The sequence below is a fragment of the Artemia sp. Qi Xiang Cuo genome, chromosome 2 (assembly GCF_049724085.1).
Source record: "Artemia sp. Qi Xiang Cuo chromosome 2, ASM4972408v1, whole genome shotgun sequence".
In the NCBI taxonomy this organism is placed as follows: domain Eukaryota; kingdom Metazoa; phylum Arthropoda; class Branchiopoda; order Anostraca; family Artemiidae; genus Artemia; species Artemia sp. Qi Xiang Cuo.
Genome location: NC_142795.1, coordinates 48345180 through 48361473, shown reverse-complemented (window position 1 = coordinate 48361473; position 16294 = coordinate 48345180). Strand labels below are relative to the sequence as shown.

The 16294-nt window shown below is 33.4% G+C and overlaps 1 protein-coding gene across 1 annotated transcript in view; it reads right to left on the bottom strand.

Moving 5' to 3' along the window:
* The window catches only part of LOC148955306 (uncharacterized), a 162474-nt gene that overhangs the window by 40147 nt on the left and 106033 nt on the right, over positions 1-16294 (bottom strand). The gene's annotated exons all lie outside the window — the stretch shown is intronic.

The window sequence follows — 16294 nt, the reverse complement described above, 5'->3', positions numbered from 1 at the left end:
TTCTTAAGTGGAAACGCTTGAAAGTATTAAACGGTACCATTGTAATAGTTATGATCCAAAACTCTGAATTGGAGATTTACAAGGAACCCTCACCGTATACTCCCCCTCTTAGCCCCCTTAGTAAGTCTCATTAGTCCGTTGGAAGAATTCACTATGAACTCTTTAAGATGGTCAGAATCAAAAGTCAAAAAACATGTTTAGGAACAAACTGCCTAGTGCAAACGAATTGCCATCCAACACTAATTGAGGAATGGTAACTATTATTTTGGTTCGCCTTAAAAGTAAAAGTTTATTGCGAAAAGAAATTTATGGTGATTTCGAAAAGCGTGAAACCCCTCGAAAATGGCGTCAGATCGAAATGAAAACTGTACCATTAAAATCAGCATGGCCAAGGAAAATCACTTTTTTGCATTGGTAGCACTTATCTGTCTCCCTCTTCTGTTCTTCTTTTTTTTTCAGGCCTTGTGTGCTACCAGAACATCATAGAGAGATACTTAATGGCTTCTTTAAAAGCTACATTCATAACATATACGTGCTTTTTATAAATTCCTCTATCTGCAAGTTCCACATGGTACTAAAATTGACACTATTTGTGCTGATCTGATAAACTTGCGCTAAGAGCAAGTTTAATTAACGCAAACTTGCGTTAATTAAGTAAATTACACTACTTTACACTATTTTAGGGGGGCGTGCACCCCCTCGCCCCTTCCCTGGATCCGCCACTGACCACACCATCGTAGAGAGATGTTTAATTGCTCATTCAAAAGCTGCTTTTCGGATGATCGTGAATCGTGAAAGTAAAAGTGATTTCCGAAATTTCATCGACATTGACTTACGTTGAACATACGTTGAATTAGCTTTGTCTATGCCAATTCTTGGTTTATGAGCTCATAACTTTGAACTTTTGTAAACCTGGATACATTCTTGTCTTATTCTCAAACAACATTCTAAATTCTCAAGCTACATTATATGAAGGGTAAGAGTAGTAACCTAGGTGCTTATCCTAATTACACATACAATTACACAAGAACTATACATGAAAAACCCATGCCTGAGACATTAGACTTACATGTGAATATTTTAAAAGTTGGCACACTATAATGCATGTTATGAAACTAAAGTCAAGGTTTTTTAAACTTGGTAAGGTATAATGTAGTCAAAAATGTTTTGAGAGTATGGTCGTAATAATATAATTTAAAGCAAACAGGTTTTTTTCTGTTATTGTTGTCAATTGCACAATGAATGTACGTCATGAGTTCACGTGTACATTCTTAAAAAACTGGTATGTTATAAAGTAGTCAAACATGTTTTGGGGGCATGCAAAAAATTATGTAATTTCTATTTTCAATGTGAGTACACTTTCATTCTTTATTTCCAAAAAAAATCGTTTTACTAGTAAATTCAAATTTCAGGGGGACTTAGCCCCCCTCCCCCCCACCCCCAACAATAAAAACCCATACAATAGTATACTCGTTAGAAAACGCAAAGTAAGCTTTTTTCTCTATGTAAACAAAAACCACCCCCACCCACCTCTATAGAAATATTAATTTAGTTCAAAAATGTCCTTTTTTCCAGTTATCAAAAATATTTTTCCGATCTAAATAGAAGCTTCTGTGTTACAAGAAACGGTCACTTTTGGAGAACAGGCTTCGCATGCTCATGTTATCACAGAGATTAAAACCATATGTGTTTATAATTACAAAAAAGGGTCCTTTTTTGGAACCAAACTTTAAAACGTGTCGTATCTGAAAACAAAAGCTTGGTGATCAAGACGGGGGCTTTGTCTAATTCTAGCCGGAAACTCAGAATTGATTCCTGGCAGTAGGCTACGCATATCAAATTGCTGTACTGTGGGCCGACTTGCTAGCGAAAATGGATTCTATGGGTCGTATAGGAATTCAGAGCATGTACTTATGCAACATGATTAAACACGCTTTTAAAGTCAGAATTCATTGATTGACATTTGCAAAAAAGGGGTAATTAGTGATTGGATAATTTTTTAACGTGAAATCTCTGAATAAAATATTTTTGGAGCATGTACGTGACGATGGATAAAAGGATTAAGGTGATTAGCAATTACGAGCGAGGATTCCCTTGGATAATTTTTTAACGTGAAATCTGAATAAAATATTTTTGGAGCATGTACTTGACGATGGATAAAAAGGTTAAGGTGATTAGCAATTACGAGCGAGGATTCCCCCACTGGTTCCTGCCAGTAGGCTACGCATATCAAATTGCTGTACTGTGGGCCGACTTGCTAGCGAAAATGGATTCTATGGGTCGTATAGGAATTCAGAGCATGTACTTATGCAAAATGATTAAACACGCTTTTACAATCGGAATTCATTGATTGACATTTGCAAAAAAGGGGTAATTAGTGATTGGATAATTTTTTAACGTGAAATCTCTGAATAAAATATTTTTGGAGCATGTACGTGACGATGGATAAAAGGATTAAGGTGATTAGCAATTACGAGCGAGGATTCCCTTGGATAATTTTTTAACGTGAAATCTCTGAATAAAATATTTTTGGAGCATGTACTTGACGATGGATAAAAAGGTTAAGGTGATTAGCAATTACGAGCGAGGATTCCCCCACTGGCTCCTGGCAGTAGGCTACGCATATCAAATTGCTGTACTGTGGGCCGACTTGCTAGCGAAAATGGATTCTATAGGTCGTATAGGAATTGTTCATTTTGAATATCTTTCGTGAAATGCAAGAATTGGAATATTTCAGTAGTGTTTTGTTGTGGTTTACCTTGTCATAGTTACATTCTCTTGATTTTTCAAAAGTTCATTTTGAATATCTTTCGTGAAATGCAAGAGTTGGAATATTTCAGTAGTGCTTTGTTGTGCTTTACTTTGTCACAGTTACATTCTGTTGATTTTCGAAGTTCATTTTGAATTTCTTTAATTGAAATGCAAGAGTTGGAATATTTCACTAGTGTCTTGTTGTGCTTTACCTTGTCACAGTTACATTCTCTTGATTTTTCGAAGTTCATTTTGAATTTCTTTCGTGAAATGCAAGATTTGGAATATTTCATTAGTGTCTTGTCGTGGTTTACCTTGTCACAGTTACATTCTCTTAATTTTTCAAAGTTCATTTTGGATTTCTTTCGTTGAAATGCAAGAGTTGGAATATTTCAGTCGTGTCTTGTCGTGGTTTACCTTGTCACAGCTACATTCTCATGATTTTTCAAAGTTCATTATGGATTTCTTTCGTTGAAATGCAAGAGTTGGAATATTTCAGTAGTAACTTGTTGTGCTTTACCTTTTCACAGTTACATTCTCTTAATTTTTCGAAGTTCATTTTGAATTTCTGTCGTGAAATGCAAGAGTTGGAATATTTCAGTAGTGTTTTGTTGTGCTTTACCTTGTCGCAGTTACATTCTGTTGATTTTCATAGTTGGTTTTGAATTTAATTAATTGAAACTCAAGAATTGGACTAGTTCAGTAGTGTTTTTGTTGTGCTTTACCTTGTTAAAGTCATATTCTCTTAATCTTTCTAAGTTCAGTTTAAATTTCTTTCGCGAAATGCAAGAATTGGAATATTTCAGAAGTGTCTTGTCGTGGTTTAACTTGTCACAGCTACATTCTCATGATTTTTCAAAGTTAATTTTGGATTTCTTTCGTTAAAATGTAAGAGTTGGAATATTTCAGTAGTGACTTGTTGTGCTTTACCTTGCCACAGTTACATTCTCTTGATTTTTCGAAGTTCATTTTTAATTTCTGTCATGAAATGCAAGAGTTGGAATATTTCAGTAGTGTTTTGTTGTGCTTTACCTTGTCAAAGTTACATTCTGTTGATTTTAATAGTTCATTTTGAATTTCTTTCATTGAAATGCAAGAGTTGGAATATTTCAGTAGTGTTTTGTTTTTCTTTAACTTGTCATAGTTATATTCTATTAATTTTTCAAAGTTAATTTTTAATTTATATATTTAAATTAAATACATTTAATATTTAAGAAGTGTCTTTTATTGTTTTAACTTGTAAAATATACATTCTCATGATTTTTCAAAGTTCATTTTGGATTTCTTTTGTTGAAATGCAAGAGTTGGAATATTTCAGTAGAGACTTGTTGTGCTTTACCTTGTCACAGTTACATTCTCTTGATTTTTCGAAGTTCATTTTGAATTTCTGTCGTGAAATGCAAGAGTTGGAATATTTCAGTAGTGTTTTGTTGTGCTTTACCTTGTCACAGTTACATTCTGTTGATTTTCAAAGTTCATTTTGAATTTCTTTCCCTGAAATGCAAGAGCTGGAATATTTCAGTAGTGTTTTGTTGTGCTTTACCTTGTCACAGTTACATTCTCTTGATTTTTCAAAGTTAATTCTGGATTTCTTCCTTGAAATGCAAGTGTTGGAATATTTCAGTAGTGTCTTGTCATGGCTTTTCTTGTCACAGCTACATTCTCATGATTTTTCAAAGTTCATTTTGGATTTCTTTCATTGAAATGCAAGAGTTGGAATATTTCAGTAGTGATTTGTTGTGCTTTACCTTATCACAGTTACATTCTCTTTATTTTTCTAAGTTCATTTTTAATTTATTTAGTGAAATTCAAGAGTTGTAATATTTCAGTAGTGTTTTGTTGTGCTTTACCTTTTCACAGTTACATTCTGTTGATTTTCATAGTTCATTTTGAATTTCTTTCATTGAAATGCAAGAGTTGTTATATTTCAGTAGAGCTTTGGAGTGCTTTACCTTGACCCAGTTACATTCTCTTACTTTTTCAAAGTTCATTTTGAATTTCTTTCGTTGAAATACAAGAATTTGAATATTTCATTAGTGCTTTGTTGTGGTTTACCGTGTCACAGCTAAATTCTTTTGATGTTTTAATGTTCATTTTGGATTTCTTTCGTTGAAATGCAAGAGTTGGAATATTTCAGTAGTGACTTGTTGTGCTTTACCTTGTCACAGTTACATTCTCTTGATTTTTCGAAGTTTCTTTTGAATTTCTGTCGTGAAATGCAAGAGTTGGAATATTTCAGTAGTGTTTTATAGTGCTTTACCTTATCACAGTTACATTCTGTTGATTTTCATAGTTCATTTTGAATTTCTATCATTGAAATGCAAGAGTTGGAATATTTCAGTAGTGTTTTGTTGTGCTTTACCTTGTCACAGTTACATTCTCTTAATTTTTCAAAGTTCATTTTGAATTTCTTTCGTGAAATGCAAGAATTGGAATATTTCAGTAGTGTTTTGTCATGGTTTACCTTGTCACAGCTACATTCTCTTGATTTTTCAAAGTTCATTTTGGATTTCTTTCGTTGAAATGCAAGAGTTGGAATATTTCACTAGTGACTTGTTGTGCTTTACCTTGTCACAGTTACGTTCTCTTGATTTTCGAAGTTCATTTTGAATTTCTGTCGTGAAATGCAAGAGGTGGAATATTTCAGTAGTGTTTTGTTGTGCTTTACCTTGTCACAGTTACATTCTGATGATTTTCATAGTTCATTTTTAATTTCTTTCATTGAAATGCAAGAGTTGGAATATTTCACTAATGTTTTGTTGTGCTTTACCTTGTCACAGTTACATTCTCTTAATTTTTCAAAGTTCATTTTGAATTTCTTTAGTGAAATGCAAGAATTGGAATATCCTTTCTTCAACTGACAGTAAGGAGCAACATCAAAACTTAAAAACGGACAGAAAATAGAGGCTGTTTCCAAAAATTTAGGATTCATTAACTTTATGTTACCAGTCAAAAGCTATGAGTTTGAGAAAATTGCATGATTATCGAAAAATGAAGAAACACCTTCCAAAAGTCGACAGGAATGGGATTGTCTTGAGGGGGGAATTTTCCATGGAGGCATGCCCAGCCCCCCGCGATCAGAAATTAAATTATAAAAAAAGTTTTTTCAACTGAAAGTAAGGAGCAACATCAAAACTTAAAAACGGACAGAAAATAGAGGCTGTTTCCAAAAGATTTAGGATTCATTAACATTTTCAACTTTATTTATTTTTTTTCTTTTTTGTACATATCTTAAAATGTCAAAATATGCTTACGGGTCTAACAATTGTGCTCTATGATTGGTCAGAGACACGATGTGGCTTTCCCACTGGTATTCTATGACCGGTTATCGACACTAGCTAGTCTATTGCATGTATTAAATCAGTCTTTTTTACGCAGTGGAACGATAATCACATAAGTAATATCTTTAAAAAAAAGTGAATATGGAATATTTTAATAGAGTGTGTTGACATAACAAAGTTATTGTAGCATTGAATGCCGACAAGGAGAAGTATTTAAACTATGAAACAAGTACAAGTGGTAGCACTATTGGAAATGTATGCATGCATTGTCATGACAGTAAGGAATTAAATTTCTTTGGAATACCGAAAAATTCAACTGTTATGATGGTGGTTATGCGAGATTGAGATCTCCAGAGATGATTGCGCTAAAAGAGAATGCTAACATAAAAATAATTGTTGATGATAGAGGACAACTCCTTGCTACTGCTGCAAGTAACACATTACCTACGGATACACCCAATCATCAGCTTTCGGGTATTAGCATTCAATGGAAGGCTAATAAAAGAAAGGCTTACTCTGCTAGTAATATCGTAAACCATATCTTAATTACGTGCCGAAACTGTTATATGTGTAAAAATAATGTGTTAATAGACAGTGAAATTGCCAGAAAAATTAAAATGGCATTGTCAAAAAATATCACTACGGAATATATAGCAGAAACGATGAAAACCAAAGCACCCACAAACGTTACTGGCATTGATCAAACAGTAAATGAACCAAATAATACCAAAGACGAAAAGCATATTGAGCCTGTTCATGAGACACCAGTAAAAATTGTGTATGATTCAAAATGGAATAATGATTATTCTACTGATTACGGACTAAGAGAAGACAATAACTTCATTACCAAGAGAGAACCTGGTGAACTAATTTATGGAACAGATTCAAAATTTCAAATGCTAATCATTTATCTTAATAATGTATCGTGATATATTTTCGTTTTAATCTTCTACCTATCATTTTTTCATTAAAAATATTACATTCTTATGTGTTCATTATTTTGTAGAGTTAGCTAGCATATCAAGTGTTTAGAATGTCTATTAAAACATCAGAGATGTAAGAAAAGGAATTTGCGTACATCTATTGTCAGACACACTATTTCCGTAAAATCTGAGCTATTAAGGGTTTTTGACCGTAAACTCTAGTTTTTTTTAATAAAATTATGGAAATACAATTCTCTGGTTCAAATGTGAAACTTAAGTCTATTTTTGGATCGAAAAATAAAACTATTTCCTTAAAATCTGAGCTAATAAGGGTTTTTTGAACGTAAACTCTAGTTTCTTGTAAGAAAATTATGGAAAATACAATTCTCTAGTTCAAATGTGAAAATTAAGTCCAGTTTTGGATACTCATAATGATGAGGACTGATGGTTCTAATTAAATATTTTTTTTTTCATATAAAAAACTATTTTTTATAACTTTGAAATTAATCAACTTCATCTATTTTCTATCTTTTCTTTTGTACGTATATTAAAATTACAAAACATCTTTCTTGAATTCACCTCTTGGATACACAATATAGAAATTATAAAAAAAAAATCCAGACTTCATTTGCATGCAAGAGATACCGAGAGTTCTATGACTCCTCCCCGCAATGAATTCTAAGGGTTTTATGACTCCTCGTCAAAATGAATTCAGATGCTTTTAGGAGTCATCCCCCTTAGCCATAACTCCATTCGACCTTGAGCGAAGCAATAAAAGTTTGGTGATTTTTTTCTATTCCTATAATCCTCAATCATAGCGCTTGAGATGATAGGATTCTATGAAACAAAATTTATCAATTTGAAAAAATCCTCTTGTGGTGATATAGTTGAATATGCATTTCTACCATTTTCAACTTACCACGGAGATGTTGATTGTTATCATTGGATAGTGAACTACAACATGTATGAGTATGATAAAAGCTTGTGGAGTACTACATTACATCGTATAAACAGACTGGGATTCTACGATAGAGTGATTACACCACTTAATAATAGTGGTCAGGAATTGAGAAATGTCCAGGAGGAAGTCAGTGAAATTTGCAGCTTTTTCGGAGTTGAAGCACTCTATGTAAAGGGTAATGTACCTACAGATAGTTTTAATTCAAAAGTGTGACCCTAGGATTCCACTTTTCAATCTAGAAGAATTTAAGTGTCCTAAATTTGAAGGGGTTTATCATTGTCCTGAAGACGAGGTCAGGTTCTTCGCGCACTCGATACCTAAGGTCATACCTGATCGTGATAAATGCATTTGACATGGCAAAAACTATTCCATATCATGGGACCATCGTTTCTGGATGTTTAAGAGTGAACGTGTGTATGACTATGTGTCATAATATAATTTTGTATTAATATTCTACATAGCATTATTTCATTAAAAATATATTATGCATTACATAGTTATGTTTTCATTATTTTTAGAGTAAGCTAGCATATCAACAGTTTAGAATGTATATTAAAACATCGGGGATTTTAGAAAAGGAGTTTGCAAACATCTATTGTCAGACACATGAGGTAACATTAACAAAATCTAGGTATCAGAATGAATAAATTCTTTATGAACATCCGTTGTTGGATATGTCATTATGTCATTATGAAAAAATTGTAAGTAGGTAAGTAAGTAACAAACTCTTTCTTGAATTCACCTCTTGGATACACAAAGAAGACATTTCATTCAAGAAAATATGAAAATATTTGTAAGTAACACACTCTTTCTTGAAGTCACCCCTTGGATACACAATAAAGATACATTATTCAAGAAATTATGAAAAAATCGCAAGTAAGTAACAAACTCTTTCTTGAATTCCCCATTTGGACACACAATACAGAAATTTTATTCAAGAAATTATGAAAAAAAAAATTTATGTAAGTAAGTAACAAACTCTATGCTTTTTCTGCATTACTTGTCTGATATGCTGAATAAAATATGCAAAGTCGACATAGCTTAATTTCATTTTTAAGGTTAATTTAGACGCGGTTACGTGCGCGCACGTAACCTCGTCTAAATTAACCTTAAAAAATGAAATAAAGCTATGTCGACTTTCCATATTTTATTCAACATATCCGACAATTGATACAGAAAAAGCATAGAGTTTATTCCATTTATTTTTCTGGCAATTTCACTGTCTATTAACACATTATTTTTACACAGATAACAGTTTCGGCACGTAAACAAGATATAGTTTACGATATTAGTAGCAGAGTAAGCCTTTCTTTTATTAGCCTTCCGTTGAATGCTAATACCCGAAAGCTGATGATTGGGTGTGTCAGTAGGTAATGTGTTACCTGCAGCAGTAGCAAGAAGTTCTCCTCTATCATCAACAATTATTTTTATGTTAGCATTCTCTTTGAGTGCAATCATCTCTGGAGGTCTTAATCTCGCATAACCACCATCATAACAGTTGAATATTTTCGGTATTCCAAAGAAATTTAATTCCTTACTGTCATGACAATGCATGCATACATTTCCAATAGTGCTACCACTTTTACTTGTTTCATAGTTTAAATACTTCTCCTTGTCGGCATTTAATGCTACAATAACCTTGTTATGTGAACACACTCTATTAAAATGTTCCATCTTCTCTTTTTTTAAAGATATGACTTATGTGTTTATCGTTTCACTGCGTAAAAAAGACTGATTTAATACACGCAATAGACTAGCTAGTGTCGATAACCGGTCATAGAATACCAGTGGGAAAGCCACATCGTGTCTCTGACCAATCATAGAGCACAATTGTTGAAAATCATCAAACTATGAAAATCATCAGAATGTAACTGTGACAAGGTAAAGCACAACAAAACACTACTGAAATATTCCAACTCTTGCATTTCACGACAGACATTCAAAATGAACTTTGAAAAATCATGAGAATGTAGCTGTGACATAACCACCATCATAACAGTTGAATTTTTTCGGTATTCCAAAGAAATTTAATTCCTTACTGTCATGACAATGCATGCATACATTTCCGATAGTGCTACTACTTGTACTTGTTTCATAGTTTAAATACTTCTCCTTGTCGGCATTCAATGCTACAATTAACCTTGTTTTTTGAACAAACTCTATTAAAATGTTCAATATTCACTTTTTCTTAAAGATATTACTTATGTGTTTATCGTTCCACTGCGTAAAAAAGACTGATTTAATACACGCAATAGACTAGCTAGTGTCGATAACCGGTCATAGAATACCAGTGGGAAAGCCACATCGTGTCTCTGACCAATCATAGAGCACAATTGTTAGACCCGTAAGCACAAAATGAACTTTGAAAAATTAAGAGAATGTAACTGTGACAAGGTAAAGTACAACAAAACACTACTGAAATATTCCAACTCTTGCATTTCAATGAAAGAAATTCAAAATGAACTATGAAAATCATCAGAATGTAACTGTGACAAGGTAAAGCACAACAAAACACTACTGAAATATTCCAACTCTTGCATTTCACGACAGACATTCAAAATGAACTTTGAAAAATCATGAGAATGTAGCTGTGACATAACCACCATCATAACAGTTGAATTTTTTCGGTATTCCAAAGAAATTTAATTCCTTACTGTCATGACATTGCATGCATACATTTCCAATAGTGCTACCACTTGTACTTGTTTCATAGTTTAAATACTTCTCCTTGTCGGCATTCAATGCTACAATAACCTTGTTATGTGAACACACTCTATTAAAATGTTCCATCTTCTCTTTTTTTAAAGATATGACTTATGTGTTTATCGTTTCACTGCGTAAAAAAGACTGATTTAATACACGCAATAGACTAGCTAGTGTCGATAACCGGTCATAGAATACCAGTGGGAAAGCCACATCGTGTCTCTGACCAATCATAGAGCACAATTGTTAGACCCGTAAGCACAAAATGAACTTTGAAAAATTAAGAGAATGTAACTGTGACAAGGTAAAGTACAACAAAACACTACTGAAATATTCCAACTCTTGCATTTCAATGAAAGAAATTCAAAATGAACTATGAAAATCATCAGAATGTAACTGTGACAAGGTAAAGCACAACAAAACACTACTGAAATATTCCAACTCTTGCATTTCACGACAGACATTCAAAATGAACTTTGAAAAATCATGAGAATGTAGCTGTGACATAACCACCATCATAACAGTTGAATTTTTCCAGTATTCCAAATAAATTTAATTCCTTGCTGTCATGACAATGCATGCATACATTTCCAATAGTGCTACCACTTGTACTTGTTTCATAGTTTAAATACTTCTCCTTGTCGGCATTCAATGCAACAATAACCTTGTTATGTGAACACACTCTATTAAAATGTTCCATCTTCTCTTTTTTTAAAGATATGACTTATGTGTTTATCGTTTCACTGCGTAAAAAAGACTGATTTAATACACGCAATAGACTAGCTAGTGTCGATAACCGGTCATAGAATACCAGTGGGAAAGCCACATCGTGTCTCTGACCAATCATAGAGCACAATTGTTAGACCCGTAAGCACAAAATGAACTTTGAAAAATTAAGAGAATGTAACTGTGACAAGGTAAAGTACAACAAAACACTACTGAAATATTCCAACTCTCGCATTTCAATGAAATAAATTCAAAATGAACTATTAAAATAAACAGAATGTAACTGTGACAAGGTAAAGCAAAACAAAACACTACTGAAATTTTCCAACTCTTGCATTTCACGACAGAAATTCAAAATGAACTTCGAAAAATCAAGAGAATATAACTGTGACAAGGTAAAGCACAACAAATCACAACTGAAACATTCCAACTCTTACATTTTAACGAAAGAAATCCAAAATGAACTTTGAAAAATCATGAGAATGTAGCTGTGACAAGGTAAACCACGACAAGACACTACTGAAATATTCCAATTCTTGCATTTCACGAAAGAAATTCAAAATGAACTTTGAAAAATTAAGAGAATGTAACTGTGACAAGGTAAAGCACAACAAAACACTACTGAAATATTCCAACTCTTCCATTTCAATGAAAGAAATTCAAAATGAACTATGAAAATCAACAGAATATAACTGTGACAAAGTAAAGCACAACAAAACACTACTGATATATTCCAACTCTTGCATTTCACGACAGAAATTCAAAATGAACTTCAAAAAATTAAGAGAATGTAACTGTGACAAGGTAAAGCACAACAAGTTACTACTGAAATATTCCAACTCTTGCATTTCAACGAAAGAAATCAAAAATGAACTTTGAAAAATCATGAGAATGTAGCTGTGACAAGGTAAACCACGGCAAGACACTACTGAAATATTCCAACTCTTGCATTTCAAGGAAGAAATCCAAAATGAACTTTGAAAAATCAAGAGAATCTAACTGTGACAAGGTAAAGCAAAACAAAACACTACTGAAATATTCCAACTCTTGCATTTCAACGAATTAAATCCAAAATTAACATTTAAAATTCAAAATAATGTAACTGTGACAAGGTAAACCATGACAAAACACTATTTAAATATTCCAACTTTTGCATTTCAAGAAAGAAATTCAAAATGAACTTCAAAAAAAAAAGAAAATGTAACTGTGACAAGGTAAAGCACAACAAGACACTAGTGAAATATTCCAACTCTTGCATTTCAACGAAAGATATTCAAAATGAACTTTGAAAATCAACAGAATGTAACTGTGACAAAGTAAACCACAACAAAGCACTACATAAATATTTCAACAAGTGTATTCAAATAAGGAAATTCAAAATTAACTTTTTAAAAATCAAGAGAATTTAACTGTGACAAGTTAATCCACAACAAAACACTACTGAAATATTACAACTCTTGCATTTCACGAAAGAAATCAAAATGAAAAATTCCTATACGACCCATAGAATCCATTTTTGCTAGCAAGTCGGCCCACAGTACAGCAATTTGATATGCGTAGCCTACTGCCAGGAGCCAGTGGGGGAATCCTCGCTCGTAATTGCTAATCACCTTAACCCTTTTATCCATCGTCAAGTACATGCTCCAAAAATATTTTATTCAGAGATTTCACGTTAAAAAATTATCCAATCACTAATTACCCCTTTTTTGCAAATGTCAATCAATGAATTCAGATTTTAAAAGCTTGTTTAATCATGTTGCATAAGTACATGCTCTGAATTCCTATACGACCCATAGAATCCATTTTCGCTAGCAAGTCGGCCCACAGTACAGCAATTTGATATGCGTAGCCTACTGCCAGGAATCAATTCTGAGTTTCCGGCTAGAATTAGACAAAGCCCCCGTCTTGATCACCAAGCTTTTGTTTTCAGATACGACACGTTTTAAAGTTTGGTTCCAAAAAAGGACCCTTTTTTGTAATTATAAACACATATGGTTTTAATCTCTGTGATAACATGAGCATGCGAAGCCTGTTCTCCAAAAGTGACCTTTTATTGTAACACATAAGCTTCTATTTAGATCGTAAAAATATTTTTTATAACTGTAAAAAAGGACATTTTTGAACGGAGTAACTATTTCTACAGAGCAGGGTGGGGGTGGTTTTTGTTTACATAGAGGAAAAAAGCGTACTTTGCGTTTTCTAACGAGTATACTACTGTATGGGTTTTTATTGTTTGGGGTGGGGGGGGAGGGGGGTGGTTTTTTTTTGGAAATAAAGAATGAAAGTGTACTCACATTGAAAATAGAAATTACATAATTTTGTGCATGCCCCCAAAACATGTTTGACTACTTTAAAACATGCCAGTTTTTTAAGAATGTGCACGTGAACTCATGACGTACATTCATTGTGCAATTGACAACAATAACAGAAAAAAACCTGTTTGCTTTAAAATATATTATTACGACCATACTCTCAAAACATGTTTGACTACATTATACCTTGCCAAGTTTAAAAAACCTTGACTTTAGTTTCATAACATGCATTATAGTGTGCCAACTTTTAAAATATTCACATGTAAGTCTAATGTCTCAGGCATGGGTTTTTCATGTATAGTTCTTGTGTAATTGTATGTGTAATTAGGATCAGCACCTAGGTTACTACTGGTAAGTCCTTTTGCTTCTTTTTTAAGTTTGTTTTGTATAAGGTCAATGTAAGCCTTCTGAACCTCGAAATCTATAATTATTTCTTAGGCTCATTTTGAATTTGTTGACTTTCTAAGTAGTCCTGAAGTTACTTCAAACAAATAAAAAATAAATTATTACCTTATTTTCAGAGAACCGACTGAAACTTAAATTAGGACAAGAGAAGATAGCTACTTTTGGTTATCTTGGACAGGGGTTAGTTTAGGAAAATGAAACTTTCAGGGATGTGTCTACAGGCTAAAGTATGTCCCGGGAAGACATTTTAAAGGGTAAAGTTCTACGAAATCATATTATTTAGGACAAAAGTGAATACACCATTCAATGCCTTTTTTTATGCTGATTACGAATATAATAAGCATTTCTATCGGAAATTAATTTCAGCCCCCCCCCCTATATAGGCCAATTAAGGGTTAGGTTCGGTTAGGTATAGCCTATGTAGGGGGGGGGCTGAAATTCATTTCCGCTAGAAATGCTTATTATATTTGCAATCAGCATAAAAAAGGCATAAAATGGTGTATTCAATATAGTCCTAACTCAATAATATGATTTCGTAGAACTTTACCTTTTAAAGTACCTAACTCCACTCTTTCTCCCTCTAGAGGGTCCTGAAATTTGCGTACATGACAGGTACCTATTGAAATTTTGACCAAACAAGCAGCTGGGGTAAAATTCTACTTTAGCTACTTTTGGCTATCTTGGATAGGGGTTAGGTTAGGAAAATGAAACTTTCAGGGATGGTTCTACAGGCTAAAATGTCATGAGAAGGTATTTTGAAGTACCCACCTCCACTCCTCCCTCTAGAGGGTCATGACCTTAGATGACCTTCAGAAACTGTGTGCTATAAAAGTGAAACCTTGCAAAATAGATCTCCTGCTTAAATGAAGTACAACAAATTTGTTTTCAGCTTTAGAACTTTGCTCAATCCCAGTTTATAAGGTTTTAAAGATATGTAAATATATTTCCTAAATTTTGAGAGAAAAAAACAACATTGATTTGGCTTAAAATTCTAATCAAATAACAGGAATTGCATTTTTCAGAACTGAAGCCAGAGGAAAAGAAACTGATAACTGAAAATCAAGGTAAAATATTACAATGTGCAATTGTTGACGCAGGTAGTCATTGTTTTGGTCCAGGTATGATCTACGTGGCTTTGTCACGTGTAACTAGTAGTGCAGGTCTACATTTAGTGGAACTTGACCCAACGAAAATTTTACCTGATTTAGATGCTTTATTGGAATATAACCGTCTGAGAAAAATTTATAGACCAGATCTTCCATTATTTCAAGTCCCAGTAACAGATTTGAGAAACTTGCCAGTTGAGGTATCTCTGATTACCAAAAGTGAATGTCACTTCAAGAATTCTATTGCAAAGTGCCCTATCAGAAAAGCCACCACGTTCGAAGAAAAAAAACATCGGATATTTCCACAAAAACACACAAATCTAACTCGACTATAAAGAGAGTCAAGGCTCCAAAAATTGTTTTTGGAAAGTGAGAACAAGGATTCGAAACAGATTTATCAGGAAAAAGACGATGAAGAGTGATTCGCTAGCCGATGAAGCAAAAGGCAAGCAAGACATTACTACTGAAACAGAGATAATGGCCCATTGTAAGCGGACTCAAGTGGATGTTTTTGCAAATGTTCATCACAAAAGTGGTATTGGTGCTGGTAAAAAGGGTTAAAGAATGATGATTGTGTTTTGTGCTATGCCAATTCAGCACTTCAGTGCTTTTTTAGTCTACATTGTACATTTTTACAGATTTTTGAAAGATTACAAGGAGATGTTGCAGAAGAGGTGAAGCGCATTGCTTTTTCGTCACTAAGGCAATGTGAAAGAGCAAAAGATTTAAGGAGTTTACTACCGTCCAATATGGATTCTCATAACAGCAACAGCAGTCACTTTGTCAGTTTTGGGAAATATTTTTAACGACTGTAAATAATGAGAATGCTATAAATGACACCGAGAGCCCCCTGCGTGATTTATTCCGTTACAAAGTTAAGAAATACTTAACTTGTTCGGTTTGTCAATGGAGTCAAATTGGTTCGACAACTTTAGATGATACAGAAGCATGCTACTTTCCTGTACCTGCAGTCCTCTATCCTGAAGCACGTGTCGACCAAGAGATCATAGATACGACGGACATAAGATTTTCCAGAATACTCTACCCATTTCCACCAGCAGGTGTATGTCCAAATCGCCACGAATGTCGGCTTCAGACCATATTCACCCACACTCCTAAATTTCTT